This window comes from Canis lupus, chromosome 10 (genome assembly GCF_003254725.2).
Source record: "Canis lupus dingo isolate Sandy chromosome 10, ASM325472v2, whole genome shotgun sequence".
Classification (NCBI taxonomy): Eukaryota; Metazoa; Chordata; class Mammalia; order Carnivora; family Canidae; genus Canis; species Canis lupus.
Window position 1 is genome coordinate 69796574 of NC_064252.1, and position 16367 is coordinate 69812940.

A 16367-nucleotide genomic window follows, 5' to 3' on the forward strand; every position below is an offset into this window, starting at 1 on the left:
CCTAGGAGATGGACGCACATGTGATATAACATTCAGCGTTGCTAAACATTTAAGAAATCAAAAATAAAACAAATCAATGTTTTTTTAATAGTACCGTTAAATTTGTTAGATATCAGGATAAAGCCAATCACAGGTAAGAATGAGAGAAGGGGCACCTGGGTGGAGCAGTAGGTTGAGCGTCGGACTCTTGGTTTCCACTCAGATCATGATCTCAGGATCATGAGATGGAGCCCCACATAAATCTTAAAAAAGAAAAAAAAAAAAAAAAGAATGAGAGGAGAGAAGAATATCCATACAAGGATGGTGATGTAAATAGGGTAATGATGTAAGGATGTGAATGGTCGGGGGGACTCAGCCGCAGGGCAAGGCTGTTGGCAATGTCTATCACAAGCCATAAATACATAGAAACCCCTTGACTCAAAATTCGGTTTTAGGGAGGAACCTAGTGAAATAATCAGACTTGTTGGGAAAGACATGAATAAGTATGTTTACTATGGCATTTACAATAGTCATATATTTTTTTTAAGATTTTATTTGTTTATTCATGAGAGACACAGGCAGAGGGAGAGGCAGGCTCCCTGTGGGGAGCCCGATGTGGGACTCGATCCCGGGATTCCGGGACCCCGGGGTCACGCCCTGAGCTGAAGGCAGGTACTCAACCCCTGAGCCGCCCAGGTGCCCCACGATAGTCCTATTTGGAAGCAAGTAATGTGTAACAATAGGAAACTGATTAACTAATAAAAGTACCGCGCAATGGAGTGCCCTGCAGGTGTAAAGCCTGCTGCTGTAGGAGTGTTTTTATCGACATGAAGAGATGTACGTTCCATTTGATTGGGTGAAGATATCAAGAGACCAAAGAGCCTACATCATGATCATATATCTATACCTATATCTATCTATATCTATTTATATTGATATCAATATCTATATCTCTACATATGAAAGCTTGAAGAGTCATATAATAAAATGCTAAGGTTTGTTATATATGGGTGATGGGATCATAAATGATTATAATTTTCTTCTGAGTGTTTACATGGAGTTTTCTAACTTCTCTGCAATTAATATGTCTCTCTTTGTTATATAAAAATTCTCTTGTTAAAACATTTCATCGTAATTGATAAGCAAGAGAGTGACAGTTGGTTAGCTCATGTAATACTGCGGCTCACTCAGCAACACTTTAAAATTATTATTATTTTCTAAAATTTTGCTGTTTTCTTTTAAAGATTTTATTTATTCATGAGAGACATAGAAAGAGAGAGAGAGGCAGAGGCACAGGCAGAGGGAGAAGCAGGCTCCATGCAAGGAGCCCGACGTGGGACTCGATCCTGGGACCCCAGGATCATGCCCTGGGCTGAAGGCAGGGACTAAACAGCTGAGCCACCCAGGGATCCCCTAAAATTATTATTATTTTTACTATTAGGTGCTTCCCCACAAAGACCTAAGGCCAGGTCGCTGCCCAGATATACTACTTGGACACGAGGTTAGCCTGGGAAAGCTCTCCGCATGGCAGAAGCTGGTGTGTGGATCTGTTTTCGACACGACAGGCTGACCTGTCTGTGGTCCTAGCTGCGCCCGGATTGCCTTGATGACGGCCTGGGCTCACCCCACTTTCCGAGCGGATGCGGTCCTTCCTCCTTGGGTCCAGACTGCTCTTCTGATTCCTGAGGGCATGGCTCAGCCTCGCTTAGTACCCGCTTGCTAAGGGCCTGCCCTGCGTCACTCTATCTTTGGTACCAACAGTCGGCTCGCTACCATGGGATTTTTTTTTTCTTCCCCTCCTTTCCTTCAACTTGAAGAAAACCCCCTCCTGCTCATTTTCCCTGCTGTCCTGCCCGTGTAAATCCCTGTAAGGCTGGACAGAATTCTCTCTCCCCTGTAACTTGGGAAAGGCAGGTGAACTGGTGTGTGGCAGGATCTGGGATCGCCAGAGGACACAAAATACTCCTCGTAGAGGTGTCCCGGTAGCAGGTTTACGGTAGGTCATCACCAGGATCCTGTCACCCTGTCCACGTACGCGTGCACACGTGCGCATAAACACGTCCAAATAGCGAGAACTGTAACGCGCTCTATAGTTGTTGTCTTATTATCAGGGATGCTTTTGGTCCTCTCTTCACTTTGATTGTCTTGAGCACGTCAGCGAGGTGGAAACAGAAGTGCAAGGACCGTGGGGCCACATTTCCTCTGGCGGAGGGCCTGTGACCGCGGCCCAACCCTGTGACTGCGGCCCAACCCTGTGACCGCGGCCCAACCCTCACCGAGCGCAGGCCCTGCCTGGTATTTTTCTTTCATTAGGGACCATTGACTTTCTGGAGGGAGGAGTGATGTTTACCGCACACCTGGCGCATGTCAGGGACCCTGATAGCCGCTTTGGCTTCTAAAGAGCAGCTTCAAAGTCCTTGGGCTCCTTGTTTTCTCTGAAAATGGTGCCTTTCTGGGTGGTTCTGAGGAATCAGTGAAGCAAGCGTGGCACCGGGACTGGCGTTGCCGGCAGCCCGTGGCTGATTCATCCACCAGCGGCTCTGGGCTCACCTGGTGACAAGCAGGGAGGGTGACCTCGCAGGATCGCTGCCCTCCCTGGAGCAGGTCCAGTCCTAACTCGGTGCCGGGGGGTCGAAGACCGCGACAGCAGGAGGCCCAGGTTATCCTGCCCTCGCCCGGGGGAGGGGTGGGGGCTGCCCCCGAGGCTCCTGAGTGCCTGGGAAGGGCTGAGTGCCCCGCTGGGCACTGGATGGCCTGTCGCTGGAGGCCGCAGTGGGGCCCGGCAGGCCCGGCTCCGAGTGACACTGTGCCCTCCGCACTGGCGGCGGGGACCCGGGAGGTGCTGGCCCTGCCCTGAGCACCCAGAGGTGCGGGAACCTGGTGGTGGAGGCCTGGTGGTGCTGCAGGGGCACGGCGGGTGGGGGGAGGGAGAGGGTGCTATCAGGGTCAGACCACAGGGGCGCAGGGGGGGGGCAGCTATCAGGGTCAGGCCGCAGGGGTGCGGGGGGGGGAGGCAGCTATCAGTGTCAGGCCACAGGAGCAAGGGAGGGAGGCAGCTACCCCAGGTGGGGCTGCAGGGGTGTGGGGAGGAGGCAGCTACCCTGGGTCAGGCCGCAGGGGCGTGGGAGGTGGGGAGGCAGCTCTCAGGGTCAGGCCACAGGGGTGCGGGGAGGAGGCAGCTACCCCGGGTCAGGCTACAGGGCAGGGACGAGGAGGGCTGGGCCCAGAGCGGAGGCCGAGAAGCAGGACGGCGGCGTCTGGCCAGCGGGGTGTGGCTGGGCCAAGAGGGGCAGCAGGAGGCTGCACCCCGCCAGCCCCATGGGGTGTCCTGACCGGTGACGGGGCCACGCCCACCTGGTCAGATCCCTGTACCCACCTTCATAAAAAAACTTGCAAAGTGGCAAATTTTCCGACAGATTAAGATACATCGACACATGTGCCAGGTTGTTTTGAAGGTGGAAATAGGTGGGATCGTCTGCTTTTCCACTTTTCAGTCCGCCGCCAAATTTCCCTTAAGGACCTCGTCCTGCTTCTCATAGCGAGGTCAAGAGAAACGACCGCCCTGGGGAGGGAAGCTCCTGACGGAGGCCCGAGGCCCGGGGCGTCGCCCTCCACCTGCAGGGAGCAGGGCCCACCTGAGAGGTGGCAGGTGGCCAGCCCGCCCCGCCCGCCCCTGCCTGGGCCGGTTTCTCTCTGCTTCCTGCCCAGATTGACAAGATTAGCAAGATCCATTCCTAAGAATGGGCACTGAGTTTTGCAAAAATTGTTTTTCTACATTTATGAAGATGATCACGGGCTTTTCTTCCTGTGAATATAATGAAGCGTGTTAATAACATTTATTTTTTCATTAATGACAGGTATAACGTAGAAGCATCTTTACATTCCTCAGCTAAATCATACTTGGTCCTGATACGTAGTTCCTTTTTTTAAAAAAATTTTTATTTATTTATGATAGTCACAGAGAGAGAGAGAGAGAGAGAGGCAGAGACACAGGCAGAGGGAGAAGCAGGCTCCATGCACCGGGAGCCCGACGTGGGATTCGATTCCGGGTCTCCAGGATTGCACCCTGGGCCAAAGGCAGGCGCTAAACTGCTGTGCCACCCAGGGATCCCCGATACATAGTTCCTTTTAGCACTGCTGGGGCCAACCTGCTGGTGTTTTTTTATTTATTTATTTATTTATTTATTTATTTATTTATTTATTTTTATTTTATTTTTTATTTTTGCTGGTATTTTCTTTAGGATTAAAAGATACTGTTCTTGGGCGCCTGGGTGGCTCTGTCGGTGAAGCGTCTGCTTTGCGCTCAGGTCAGGACCCAGGGTCCTGGGATCGAGCCCTGTGTCGGGCTCCGTACTCAGCAGGAAGCCTACTTCTCCCTCTCCCTCTGCCATTCCCCCCGCTGGTCCTCTCTAGCTCTATCTCTCGGTGAAATAAATTTAAAAAAACTTTTTTTTTTTTTTTAAAGACACTGTTCATGAATGAGAAAGGCCTCATGGAGATGTGGGTACAGTGCGGTGACCATATCATACTGTGTTGTGTATTTGAAAGTTGCCAAGCAGATCTTAAAAGTGTTCATCACAAGGAAAACGGTTTTGTGACAATGTGTGATGATGCATGTTCCCTAGACTTACTGTGGTGATCGTTTTGTGAAATATACCAACGCTGAAAAAATGCGAGTGTTGAATCATTCTATTGTACAACTGAAACTAATATAATGTCCTGTGTCAATTATGTCTAAAGAAAAAAAAGAAAAAGGGAAATGAGAATGACCTATATAGTTTTCTGGCTTGTGCTTTTATTTTTTTTTTAAAGATTTTATTTATTCATTCATGAGAGACAGAGAGAGAGGCAGACACACAGGCAGAGGGAGAAGCAGGCTCCACACAGGAGCCCGACGTGGGACTCGATCCCGGGACCCCGGGGTCATGCCCTGGGCCAAAGGCAGACGCTCAACCGCTGAGCCCCCGGGCGCCCCTGCCTTGTACTTTTCTCGGCTCTGGATTCCACGTTATGTAAGATTATAGAATCCTTCCATTTTCTATAGTCTACATTTATTTGTATTTATTTATGTTTTAAAGATTCTATATATTAGGGAGAGAGCACGCAGCGGGGAGGCGTGGAGGGAGAGGAGCGGGCGACAGAAGCACAAGCAGACTCTGCGGCGCTCGATGCCTCCACAGGGCTCAGTCTCCCAGCCCTGAGATCAGGCCAGAGCTGGACCCAAGAATTGAGGTCTTCGCTGCCTGGGCCACCCAGCACCCCAGTACCTGCGGGCAAGGGAGCTTGGGGGAGGAAGTCTCTGCTTGTGTCGCGCTGACTGGGCAGCTAGTCTAATTATCAGTGGGTCCCCCATCTTCTGTCTCTGCCGCGGCTTGGATGGTAACTGTTTGGGGTCTTGCTTCAGCTTACGTCCCTGACCCGGGGACCCATCCCGCTCCCGCCTCCTTTAGGGCAAGCTCAGCCTTGGCCACAGCCCCCGAGTCCACGCAGGGGTGGGCAGCTGCTCTTGCTTGTAGCCGGCCCCTCCCGGCCGGTGCGGCAGGTTGGGCAGCCGGTGCAACTATCCGAATATTCTCAGAGTTTGTGCATCCCCTGCACGTGCTTAGTACCATGTTCCTATTTTGTTGATGATCTTTAAAAAAGTACAGTCACGTCTTAGACGATCTGATGGCCTCACTCTGTATCGATTCTCCCAGGTGATTACAGGACGCGCGTTTGCATCTGTCTACCACCACCTCGGCGCTGAGTCCTGGCCCCAAATGTCTTTTTTTCCCCCGGGACTTATAAATCAAAGTATTTTCTCTAACTGCAATCTTGGGTAGGTCAGTGAACCAATCTGCAAAAACAGTCTTAAGCCTGCAAGTTCCTCCTCGAAAGAAGCCCACACGTTCTGCAAGTGTCAACGTCACGGTTCGGGGTCACTCCGGGAGCACCCGTCTCGCAAAGGCTCCTCTAAGGGTCGCCCCTTGCTTCGTGTGGGTTTTTCCTGCACGGTCGCCTCCGAATCTACAGTGGAATCTGCACCAACACTGGCTTCCAGTCCCAGGGCTTTGCTGCAGGTGAGCGAGGGTCTCCCGAGGCCTCGGGGTGCAGGAGAACAGAGGGTGTGAGCCCCCCAGAAGGCGCCGCGGTTTGCACGTTGCACCTCCAGGGCCCGGCAGCAGGGGTCACTACACGAAAAGTTATGATCGGGTGGCAGGTTCCCACGGCTTCGGGTGTGAGCTCGCCTGCCCGGGGCTGGGGTCTGTGGGCTGCAGGGCTCAGACATCCCTGCGGCCTCTGCACGGTCAGCCGCTCCCCGGGGTGCGCTGCTGCGAAGGGCAAATCAGGTTCATCTATTTCAGACTGTTCTTTACGAACCATACCAAGAACATAATAAAATATCCCCATAAAGCCCAAGGACCAGATCTGTGTTTTAGCTACTTGACGTCTTGAGAGTTCCAGCAATGGCTTCAGGTCTTCTGGTTCTCCCCACGGATGCCAGTGGCCCACCAGTCCTTCAGGGGCCCCGGGCCCCAGGATAGAGACCAGGAGGGGTCCTTACACGCCCGTGAGCCTTCTCTAAGTCTTGTTTCCTCCTAAGAGTCTGAAACAAAGAGTGACCCACCACCTTGGGCAGATCATTTCCTCTCCTTGGCCTCTCAGTTTTCCCAACCAAAAATGAGGTTAAATCAGTGTTGATAAATGTCTCTACATGAGGTGATGCCAATCCTAAAGTCAACAAAAAACAAGCTCTCAAAACAATGCAGGTATTTTTTCTTAAATGTATTTAAAAACATGCAATAAAATAGAGACACGCACATACTGTGGTTATTATTTTGTAATAAGCTACCTTTGAGGGCTGGTGACTCAGGCCTGGGGAGAGGAGGCGGAGGGTATGCTGCGGACAGGCAGGGGTGGGGGCCTGCCATCCACGGGATGACCGCTACCCCGTCAGGCCTCCTGTGATTATCACACAATTTTGTTAGAGTTTGTGCTTTTTGTTCTTTGTGCAAGAAAAATGAATATTTTCACTCTCTTATGAGATTAAATGACATATAAATACATTGAAGTAGTTTGTGTAGCATTTAACCTCCTCGTGAGACCATTTTGGCTGCCTCATTAAAGCCAAGTGATCTTGCTCATGTTCCGTCCATGGAGGGTGATTTAAAAAAATGCTTTATTGTGTGTGTGTGTGTGTGTGTGTGTGTGTGTTTTAAAGATTTTATGTATTTATACATGAGAGACACAGAGAGAGGCAGAGACACAGGCAGAGGCTCCCATGCAGGGAGCCTGATGTGGAACTCGATCCCGGGACCCCGGGGTCACGACCTGAGCCGAAGGCAGATGCTCAGCCTCTGAGCCACCCGGGCTGTCCCTCTGAAACTTTTATTATCACATTTTCCTTTCTGTCTGTTCTCCTCTTAGTTTTTATTTATTTAATTAATTCATTTTGAAGATTTTATTTATTGGAGAGAGAGAGCACATGAAATGGGGTGCAGGGCAGAGGGAGAGGGAGAAGCAGATTCCCCGCTCTGCAGGGAGCTGGATGCAGGGCTCCATCCTAGGACACTGGGATCGTGACCTGAGCTGAGGCAGATGCTCAACCACTGAGCCCCCCAAGAGCCCCGCTCAGTGATTTTTATTTTGTTTATCCCAATCAGTGGACCTCTGCTTTAAGAAGCAGGGTGCTGAATGCTTAGTGGCTGGGCCACGGGCTGGCTCTGGCTGCCTCTCTCTACTGAAGGCCCTGGCTCCCATTGGACAGTTCTCTCCCAGAGCTGTGGGTCGCTCTGGGTTCCGGCAGCCACTGCCCCCTGTTCTTCCCCAGATCTAGAGACAGAAACAGCTCCCATGATGCTAGTTGCAAGGTTCAGCACAGGATCCTTGCTTTCCTTTATTCCCGTTAGAAGGTGGAGGAGGGTCAGCACAGTATGCTCCAGGCTGTGAAGACACTTTAAGACTGAAAGGCGAAGCAGGCCCCTCCATACCATTTACAGTTCATTCAGGGTATCTTACCGACGGGGGAACCGGGTGGGCAACTAGAGGGGGTGCGGCTCCTCTCCACCAAGTCCAGGCCTTCATGCTCAGGTTTTTAGAGCAAAGGGCCTGGTGTTGAGGTCACGGGGTAGTTATCTAAAATGGGGCCTTCTGTGCACCAGTCGTCCCTACTGGTTAGCTAAGGTGGGGCCTTGTGTATGCCACTTTAGGGAAGATCAGAACAAGCCTTCCCATGTTCTGGTCAGGGCATATAGTAACCTCTATGGGGCCTGGAACGTGGAGCCCTGAGCAAGGTCATTGTGGGAACATGAACAAGGTGGAGGCCCAAAGACGGAGTCATTGTTGTCAGCAGCCCTACACCTGTTCACATTGTTGTAGCTCATCTCTTTATTGTATTCTCCTCATTTATGCCCCTGGATGTGCCCCTGCTTATAAGTTCAGACTCTTCCTTTGAGTCCTTTGTGCCCCAGTGTTAGTTTTTTTTTTTTAAGATTTTATTTATTTATTTATTTATTTATTTATTTATTTATTTGAGACAGACACACACACACACACACACACACACACACAGAGAGGCAGAGACACAGGCAGAGGGAGAAGCAGGCTCCATGCAGGGAGCCTGACGTGGGATTCAATCCCGGGTCTCCAGGATCACACCCTGGGCTGAAGGCAGGCGCTAAACCGCGGAGCCACCAGGGCTGCCCCCCAGTGTTAGTTTTATAAACATCTTGCTCAGCCTTAGGAGTCCTGGAGGGTCCCTCAGATGTTACTGAGTTTTCCAAGAAGGACTTTCCAAGGTCCTTCCTTGGGGACCCTAGGAACATGGAAGTGGAAAAATAAGGTTTTGTAAGCAATTATGTAGCTTCCTTCTTACCCTTTTGGCCCTTTATTCCCCACCTCACCCTTCCCCAGAAGCCCTAAAACCTTGTCTTTTTTTTTTTTTTTTAATTTTTATTTATTTATTTATGATAGGCACACAGTGAGAGAGAGAGAGGCAGAGACACAGGCAGAGGGAGAAGCAGGCTCCATGCACCGGGAGCCCGATGTGGGACTTGATCCCGGGTCTCCAGGATCGCGCCCTGGGCCAAAGGCAGGCGCCAAACCACTGCGCCACCCAGGGATCCCTAAAACCTTGTCTTTATCGGGTCTTCCTCAAGCAGCCCAGGGATGTGTTCTGGAAGGAGAAGGTGATGAATAGATGTTCCAGTCTGTTCTGAGGGCCCAAGCCGCTTTAGGACAAGAACCACAGTAAGATATAATGTTAAGATATAGATATCAGTTACCAAAAAAACATACTTTATATGGTTTGTATAAAGTCCCAAACCAGGTAAAACTAATTGTGGAGTTAGAAGTCAGGACACTGGACCATTGATAGATGAATGGATAAGGACGGCCTCTGCTTTACCCATTCATCTCTTAAATAGAGAGAACACGCTGAAGGTTGCCAGATGGGAGGAGAGTAGGGGGATGGGTGAAAGAGGTGAAGGGGGTTAAGAATACATTTGTTGTGATAAGCACCGAGTAACATGTAGAATTGTTGAATCATATCGTTTACCTGAAGCTAACGCTATGTTATTTACACCTGAATTAAAAAAAAAGAAGTATGAATAGTGGTTACTCTTGGGGAGAGGGTGGATAGCTCCAGTGAGAGGGCACAAGGGGGCTTCTAGGAGCTGATAAAGTTCTGTGTTTTCTGTTTGCTAGTTTTACATATGTATTATGTTTGTGAAAATTCATCAAGTTGTACATTTATGGTTTGCTCAGTTTGTCATAGGAATGCTGTGCTCCAATTCAAGTTTCTATTTTTTTTTTTAAGATTTTATTTATTTATTCATGAGAGACACACAGAGAGAGAGAGGGGCAGAGACACAGGCAGAGGGAGAAGCAGGCTCCGTGCAGGGAGCCCGATGTGGGACCCGATCCCGGGACCCCAGGATCACATCCCGGGCCAAAGGCAGGCGCTAAACTACTGAGCCACCCAGGGATGTCCATCAGTTCAAGTTTCAAGAAATACTTATGCTATTTCCAACAGGACAAAAACTGTAAGTCCAGGAATAGGCCTCAGCAGATACGCAAAACCTTTATGGGGAGCATAAGAGAAGACCTAAAACACAGAAAGTGTAATGGTTAATTTTATGTGTCAACTGGGCTAGATTATGGTACCTAGTTGTTTGGTCAAACAGCAATCTAGATGTTGCTGTGGAGGTGTTTTTTAGATGAGATTAACATTAAATCTGTAGACTTTGAGTAAAGCAGAATAATTCCATAATATGGGTGGGCCTCATCCAATCAGTTGAAGGCCTTAAAAGAAGAGACTGAGGGGGCACCTGGGTGGCTCAGTTGGCAGAGCATGCAACTCCTAATCTCAGGGTCGGGTGTAGAACTTACTTAAAAAAAAAAAAAAAAAAAAAAGAATAAAAAGAGAAGAGACTAAAGTCCCCAGTGGAGGAAGGAACTCTGTCTTTAGGCTTCCTTAGGACTCAAGACTGCAACATTTACTCCTGCAGGCATTTCCCGCTGGGCTGCCCTGCAGATTTTGAACCTGCCAGTCTCCCTTAACTGTGTGAGCTCATTCCTTAAAATGAATTGCTCTCTGTATATACATGTGTGTACACGCGTGTCCACTCGTGTACACACACACACTCCATTGGTTCTGTTTCTTGGGAGAAACTAGACCAATACAGGGAGTTCTACTCTATTTATAAATGAGAACAATTTTCTACCAAATCATAAATTATAAATTTAATGGGATTTAAGTCAATCTTTGAGTAGGATTTTCATGAAATTTAACAAAATTAATGCTAAAGAGTTAAAGGATTAAGAAAAACTAAGAATTTTGAAGAAGAATATGGTGGGGATATTAGGCTGCTAAAGCTTAGCATAAAACTGTAGAAATTAAAATTGCAGGGGCGCCTGGGTGGCTCAGTTGGTTAAGCTTCTGACTATTTTTTTATTTATTTTTTATTTTTTATTTTATTTTTTTTAAGCCTCTGACTCTTGATTTCAGGTCAGGTCATGACCTCAGGGTCATGAGACTGAACCCTGCGTCGGGCTCATGACCCTGACCCTGAAGTGGAGCCTGCTTAAGACCCTCTCTCTCCTCCCTCTGCCACCTCCCCCTCGCCACTCACTCTTTCTCTCTCTTAAAAATATTAAAATTGCAAGTTATGTAGAGGGATACATTTGTGAGGTCCCCATTTGTACATGGGAACTTGAATTTAATGGTGAGGCGTTATGAATTATAGAGAATAACGGACTATTCAATAAATAGGCTGAGACTCTCCATAATGGCTTTCTACAGAGAAAAAAATTAAATTAAAATCCCTCTCTCATAGCACATACAAGATAAATCCCATATAGATTAAAGACCAAAAGTAGAAAAGCGTAAAACTTAAAAAACACAGAAGAATATTTTTGTAAAGTAGAGATAGACTTCTCAAATAAATCCAAAAACTCCCATGAACCAATTTGACAATATTAAGATTAAAATCTGGCAAATACTAAAACATTTCATAACCAAAGTTAAAAGACAAGCTATAGACTGAGTGAAGATGTTAGCAATGCACACAACTGACAAATTATTACCACCCCGGAAATATATAGATTTGCAAATCAAAGAGTAAAAAACAAATAATCTAGCAGAAAATTGGCAATGGATATGAATGGATGATTCATAAAGAATCTGAATATCCACAAACTTATGGACAGATGCTCAGCTCCACTGGTAATCAGAGAAATACCCACTAGAACAACCTAATATTTTATTTCATTAAAAAAATTTTTTTTTAGGGCAGCCCCGGTGGCTCAGCGGTTTAGCGCCACCTTCAGCCGAGGGCCTGGTCCTGGAGACCCGGGATCGAGTCCCACGTCGGCTCCCTGCGAGGAGCCTGCTTCTCCCTCTGCCTGTGTCTCTGCCTCTCTCTCCCTCTCTGTGTCTCTCATGAATAAATAAATAAAATTAAAAAAAATTTTTTAAAGTAGGCTTTATCCCCAATGTGGGGCTTGAACTCATGACCCTGAGATCAACTGTCCCATGCTCTACCTGACTGAGTCATGCAGGCACCCCTAAAATAAGATAACATTTTATAATCATTATATTGAAAAATAAAAAAGAAATCTCATCTACTGAGGGCTGGTGAATGTATGGGTAGATGGGAACTCTTACAGACTGCTGGTAGGAATCTAAGTTAACTGTTTTGAAGAATAATTTATTAATGTCTAGGGGAGTTGTATATATATATATACAACCCAGCATTTCCACTCTAGTCTATCCCCTAGAGAAACTCGCACACCAGTGCACAGGAACGGCCATTGCATTTCTCCATAGAGGGGAAAAGTGAGAACAACCTAAATGTTCCTCACTGGGTATGTGCTGTGTTATTGCCTATACTTTCTCTTTGTTTGAACAGTTTCCTCCTCCTCTTTCCATTGTCTCTGTCTCTCTGTCTGTCTGGCCCTGGCGGGTGGTGGGTGTGGTGGGAAAGCCCCAGAACTGGGATCAATGTAGGCAGAAGCCCAAAAAGCATGAGTCTATGTATGAGGAATGTGTATAGAAGCCTCTGAAGCTGGTCCTGAAAGTGGGAGGAAACAAGGCCACTGTCAGGTTGAGGATGCATTAAAAAAAAATTGGGAACCACAGACAGCAACAAGTTCTGAAGAATTTAACACCCACTATATGCAAGGTGATAAAGACACAACCCAATCGCTTTAAATAAATTCAAGCATCAGTCCACATCCAGATTGATTCTACCCCAGAAACTAAAAAAAAAAAAAAAAAGAAACAACAACCCAGGTTTACAGGTTTATTGAGATATAATTCACATACCATATAATTCACCCATTTGAAGTATACACTTCAGTTTCTTTTAGTGTGTTCACGGAGTTGTGCAACCATTAGTATAAGCAATCACTGCTGACTTTATTTGATTTTTTTTTTTTGGCTTAAAACAATAAAAATGTGTTCTTTTATAGGGAGACTAGAAGTGAGAAATCAAGGTGATGACAGAGTGGCTTCCATCTGGAAGCCCCGAGCAGGAATCTGTTTGATATCTGTCTCCCGCCTTCTGGCAGCTGCTGGCAGTCCTTGGTATCCTCGGCTCACGGCTGCATCACTCCGATGCCTGCCTCCACCTTCACACGGCCTTCTCTTTGGCGTGTCTCCGCGTGTTCTCTCCTCTTCTCATGTGGATACGTGTTACTGGATTTAGGGTCCATCCTAATCTAGTATACAGGCTGGGACGTAATCTCAGCCTCTTTGAGGACAAAAAAAATGTTCATGACAAACAAGGACAGGAAAAAGAAAAGAGAAAGAAATGAGGAAAGCAGGTCTAGATGAAGAAAAAGGGTGGAGGGAATCAAAGAAGAGTATTAAAAGAAGCAAAATGGGGAGGTGGGGTGGGGTGGGGTGACTGGGTGACGGGCACTGAGGGGGCACTTGATGGGATGAGCACTGGGTGTTATGCTACATGTTGGCAAATTGAACTCCAATAAAAAATAAATAAAAAAAATAAAAGAAGCAAAATGAAGACCTTATGGAGAATGAAGCGGAATGCCTCTGAGGTCAGGCTCCTAGAATCCTAGAAGTCTGAGTACTTCTGAAGAGCCTCCTGGAAGCTCTTTAGCTAAGCAAGAAGGACAACAGAGCTTTTCTTTTTTTTCCTCTCTTTTTTTTTTTAGACTTAATTTTTTTTAGTGCCGTTTTAGGTTTATAATAAAATCGAGAGGAATGTAGAGATTTCCCATATATCCTTGCCCTTTCTCAAGTGCGGCTCCCCCATTATCAACACCACTCGCCAGAGTAGTACATTCGTTACCAAGATGCTCCTCCCTTGACTCATCTTCATCCCCCAAGGTCCTGCGTTTACATTAAGTTCAGTCTCCGTGTTGGACATTCCATGGGTTTGGTCAAATGTACGATAACGTAGATCCTTCATTATGTGACCATACAGAGTGTCTGTGCTGCCCCGAAAGTTCTCTGGGTTCTGCTCATTCGTCTCTGCCCCCTCTCCCACTCTGGGCAACCCCTGATCTTTTCATTGTCTCCGTAGTTTTGCCTTTCCCTCCAGAAGCTTTCAACCCGTGGAATCCACTGCAGAGAAAGAACCCAAGAACCTTCTTTTCATTGCCTGAGATATTGGAATTTTCTAAAATTATTAAAACATTAGGGATTTCAGTACCGTAAAAGAGGAGATCTAGGGCAATGACCGCCAGTCCACAGAGGAACCGAAGGACACCTTAGAGTCGACGTGTACCAAGGCCGCGCTTTACGACGACCCGGACCGGCTATTAGAGAGCTCAGCCAGGCTGCTGCGCGCGGGGTGCAAGCCCTCGGCCCGGCCCGCGCCCCAGTCCTGCGTAGTCCTCACGACGGACTCAGGAAAGGCTGGAGGCTTGCAGGGTGAATCAGCCCCCTGCGGGGTTGGGGGGCCGTGGCTGCGGGCCAGGGGGACAGGAACCTGCCGACACTGGTGCGGAAGCCTTCAAGATTCCCACGGAGCAAAACAAATGGGAAGGCAGAGAGATGCTTGAACAGAGGTAGGGCAGTGATTTAGGGAGAGCGGCGCGGACTGGCCCGTGGTGGGAGCACCTGGAGGCAGCGGACGGGGGGCGAGCGCCGGTGAGCCCATCCCACAGGCCAAGGGCCCCCAGGCCTGGGCTCTGAGCAGCCCGCGGGAGGCCCGAGAGCCAGGTCACGGCGTGCACTGGAGGCGGCGCAGGGGCTTCAGGGGAGCAAGTGCCAGGAGAGCCGGAGCTGCGCCCCATTTACCCAGTGTGGCTTTGCGCTGGTCACACCGGCCCATCTGCCCTCGGAACTGAGTTGTGGAGCCAGAGCCGAAACCGGGATTGACCGGCCGTGGCTAGGCTGCCCCGCACTGAGGCTTGGAAGGCGTCTGGGGACTGTGGGGCCTGGGCCAAGGAAGCCGTGGGGCGGGGGTGGGGTGGGGGGGTGGGCACAGAAACCAAAGGGCTCAGGTGGATGGTGTGAGGGTGTGTTTCACTAAAACTTTCTTTGTTCAATCATTTACCTGGCTCTAGGATGAGGCCTGTAGGATGAGGCTTGTAGGATGAGGCCTGTAGGATGAGGCCTGTAGGATGAGGCTTGTAGGATGAGGCCTGTAGGATGAGGCTTGTAGGATGAGGCCTATAGGATGAGGCCTGTAGGATGAGGCCTGTAGGATGAGGCCTGTAGGATGAGGCTTGTAGGATGAGGCCTATAGAATGAGGCCTGTAGGATGAGGCTTGTAGGATGAGGCCTGTAGGATGAGGCCTGTAGGATGAGGCTTGTAGGATGAGGCCTGTAGGATGAGGCCTGTTGGATGAGGCCCAGTTGAGAGCTCCTCTTAGTAAAAGGTCAGCGGGGGTCCAGGCAGCTGGGGAATGTGTGCTTTTTCCTGAGCTCAAGCTTCCTGATTCACAGGGTGAAATTCAGCTTTCTTATTGCATCTCCGAGAAGGATGAGCTCATTGGTGGTGACAAGAGCCACCCTCAGTCTTCCCTTCTCTTCTCCAAATGCTGGAGGAAGTGGGATGTGAGCTCTCAAATGTCACAGAAGCCTACAAAACGCTGACTCCCGGATGCCAGGCATAGCTGGGGTTGGCTCGGAACGGGGACACAGGGCGACATCATCATCTGCTAAGAATTCATTGTTCTGCAACTTGCCTGGGACACAATGGCGAGGCAGGAGCAGGAGGGCTGGACGTGGGGCAGGGTGGGGGCAGGCGGGCTGGGTGTGTCTCCCAAACACAGCCGTCCCGGGGGTGGGGAGGGAACCAGCGGATCAGTCAACAGGTCCACTGTGTGTGGGTTTAGGATACCAAGAGGCAGGGACTCGAAAACCCCCGACACTACAAAGCAAAACAAAACAAAACATGCACCCAGACAAAGAAAGGGAGGGGAGAGCACCGTTTCGGGCCATCTTGATCTTCACCGCTTTAAAAAAAAAAAAAAGAAAAAAAAAAAGCATTAAAGCAGTCATGAGAAAATTGAGAATTTTGTTTCGTGTCATGCATTCGAATCATGAACGGTGGGTGGGCACCGGGGCCTTTGGCAGAGTCTGGGGTGCCATTTGAATTAGGAGGTCTGGAGTGAATGGTGCCGGACTCCCTTGTGGGTGGAGGGGCCCGGAGCAGATCCCCTGACGCTTTCCACAAGAGCTCCAGTGGGCTGGTAGGGGGTTAGAGAGCATTTTATTTGCTTCTTTGTTCGTTGTGTGTTTTCCAGATTTTCTTTTATGTGTATGTACATGTGTGTGTATTTTTAAAACCTTAATTTTATTTTTTTTAATTTATTTTTTTAAAATTTTTTATTTATTTATGATAGTCACAGAGAGAGAGAGAGAGAGAGAGAGAGAGAGAGGCAGAGACACAGGCAGAGGGAGAAGCAGGCTCTGTACACCGGGAGCCCGACGT

General features: G+C 48.6%; 1 long non-coding RNA gene across 1 annotated transcript; it reads left to right on the plus strand.

Moving 5' to 3' along the window:
• The first annotated feature begins 4216 nt into the window (after positions 1–4216).
• LOC125755976 (uncharacterized) lies at positions 4217–6340 on the plus strand. The gene is made up of 2 exons (XR_007413666.1): positions 4217–4991; positions 5676–6340. It is a non-coding gene; the product is annotated as an uncharacterized LOC125755976 (long non-coding RNA).
• The last annotated feature ends 10027 nt before the right edge of the window (positions 6341–16367 follow it).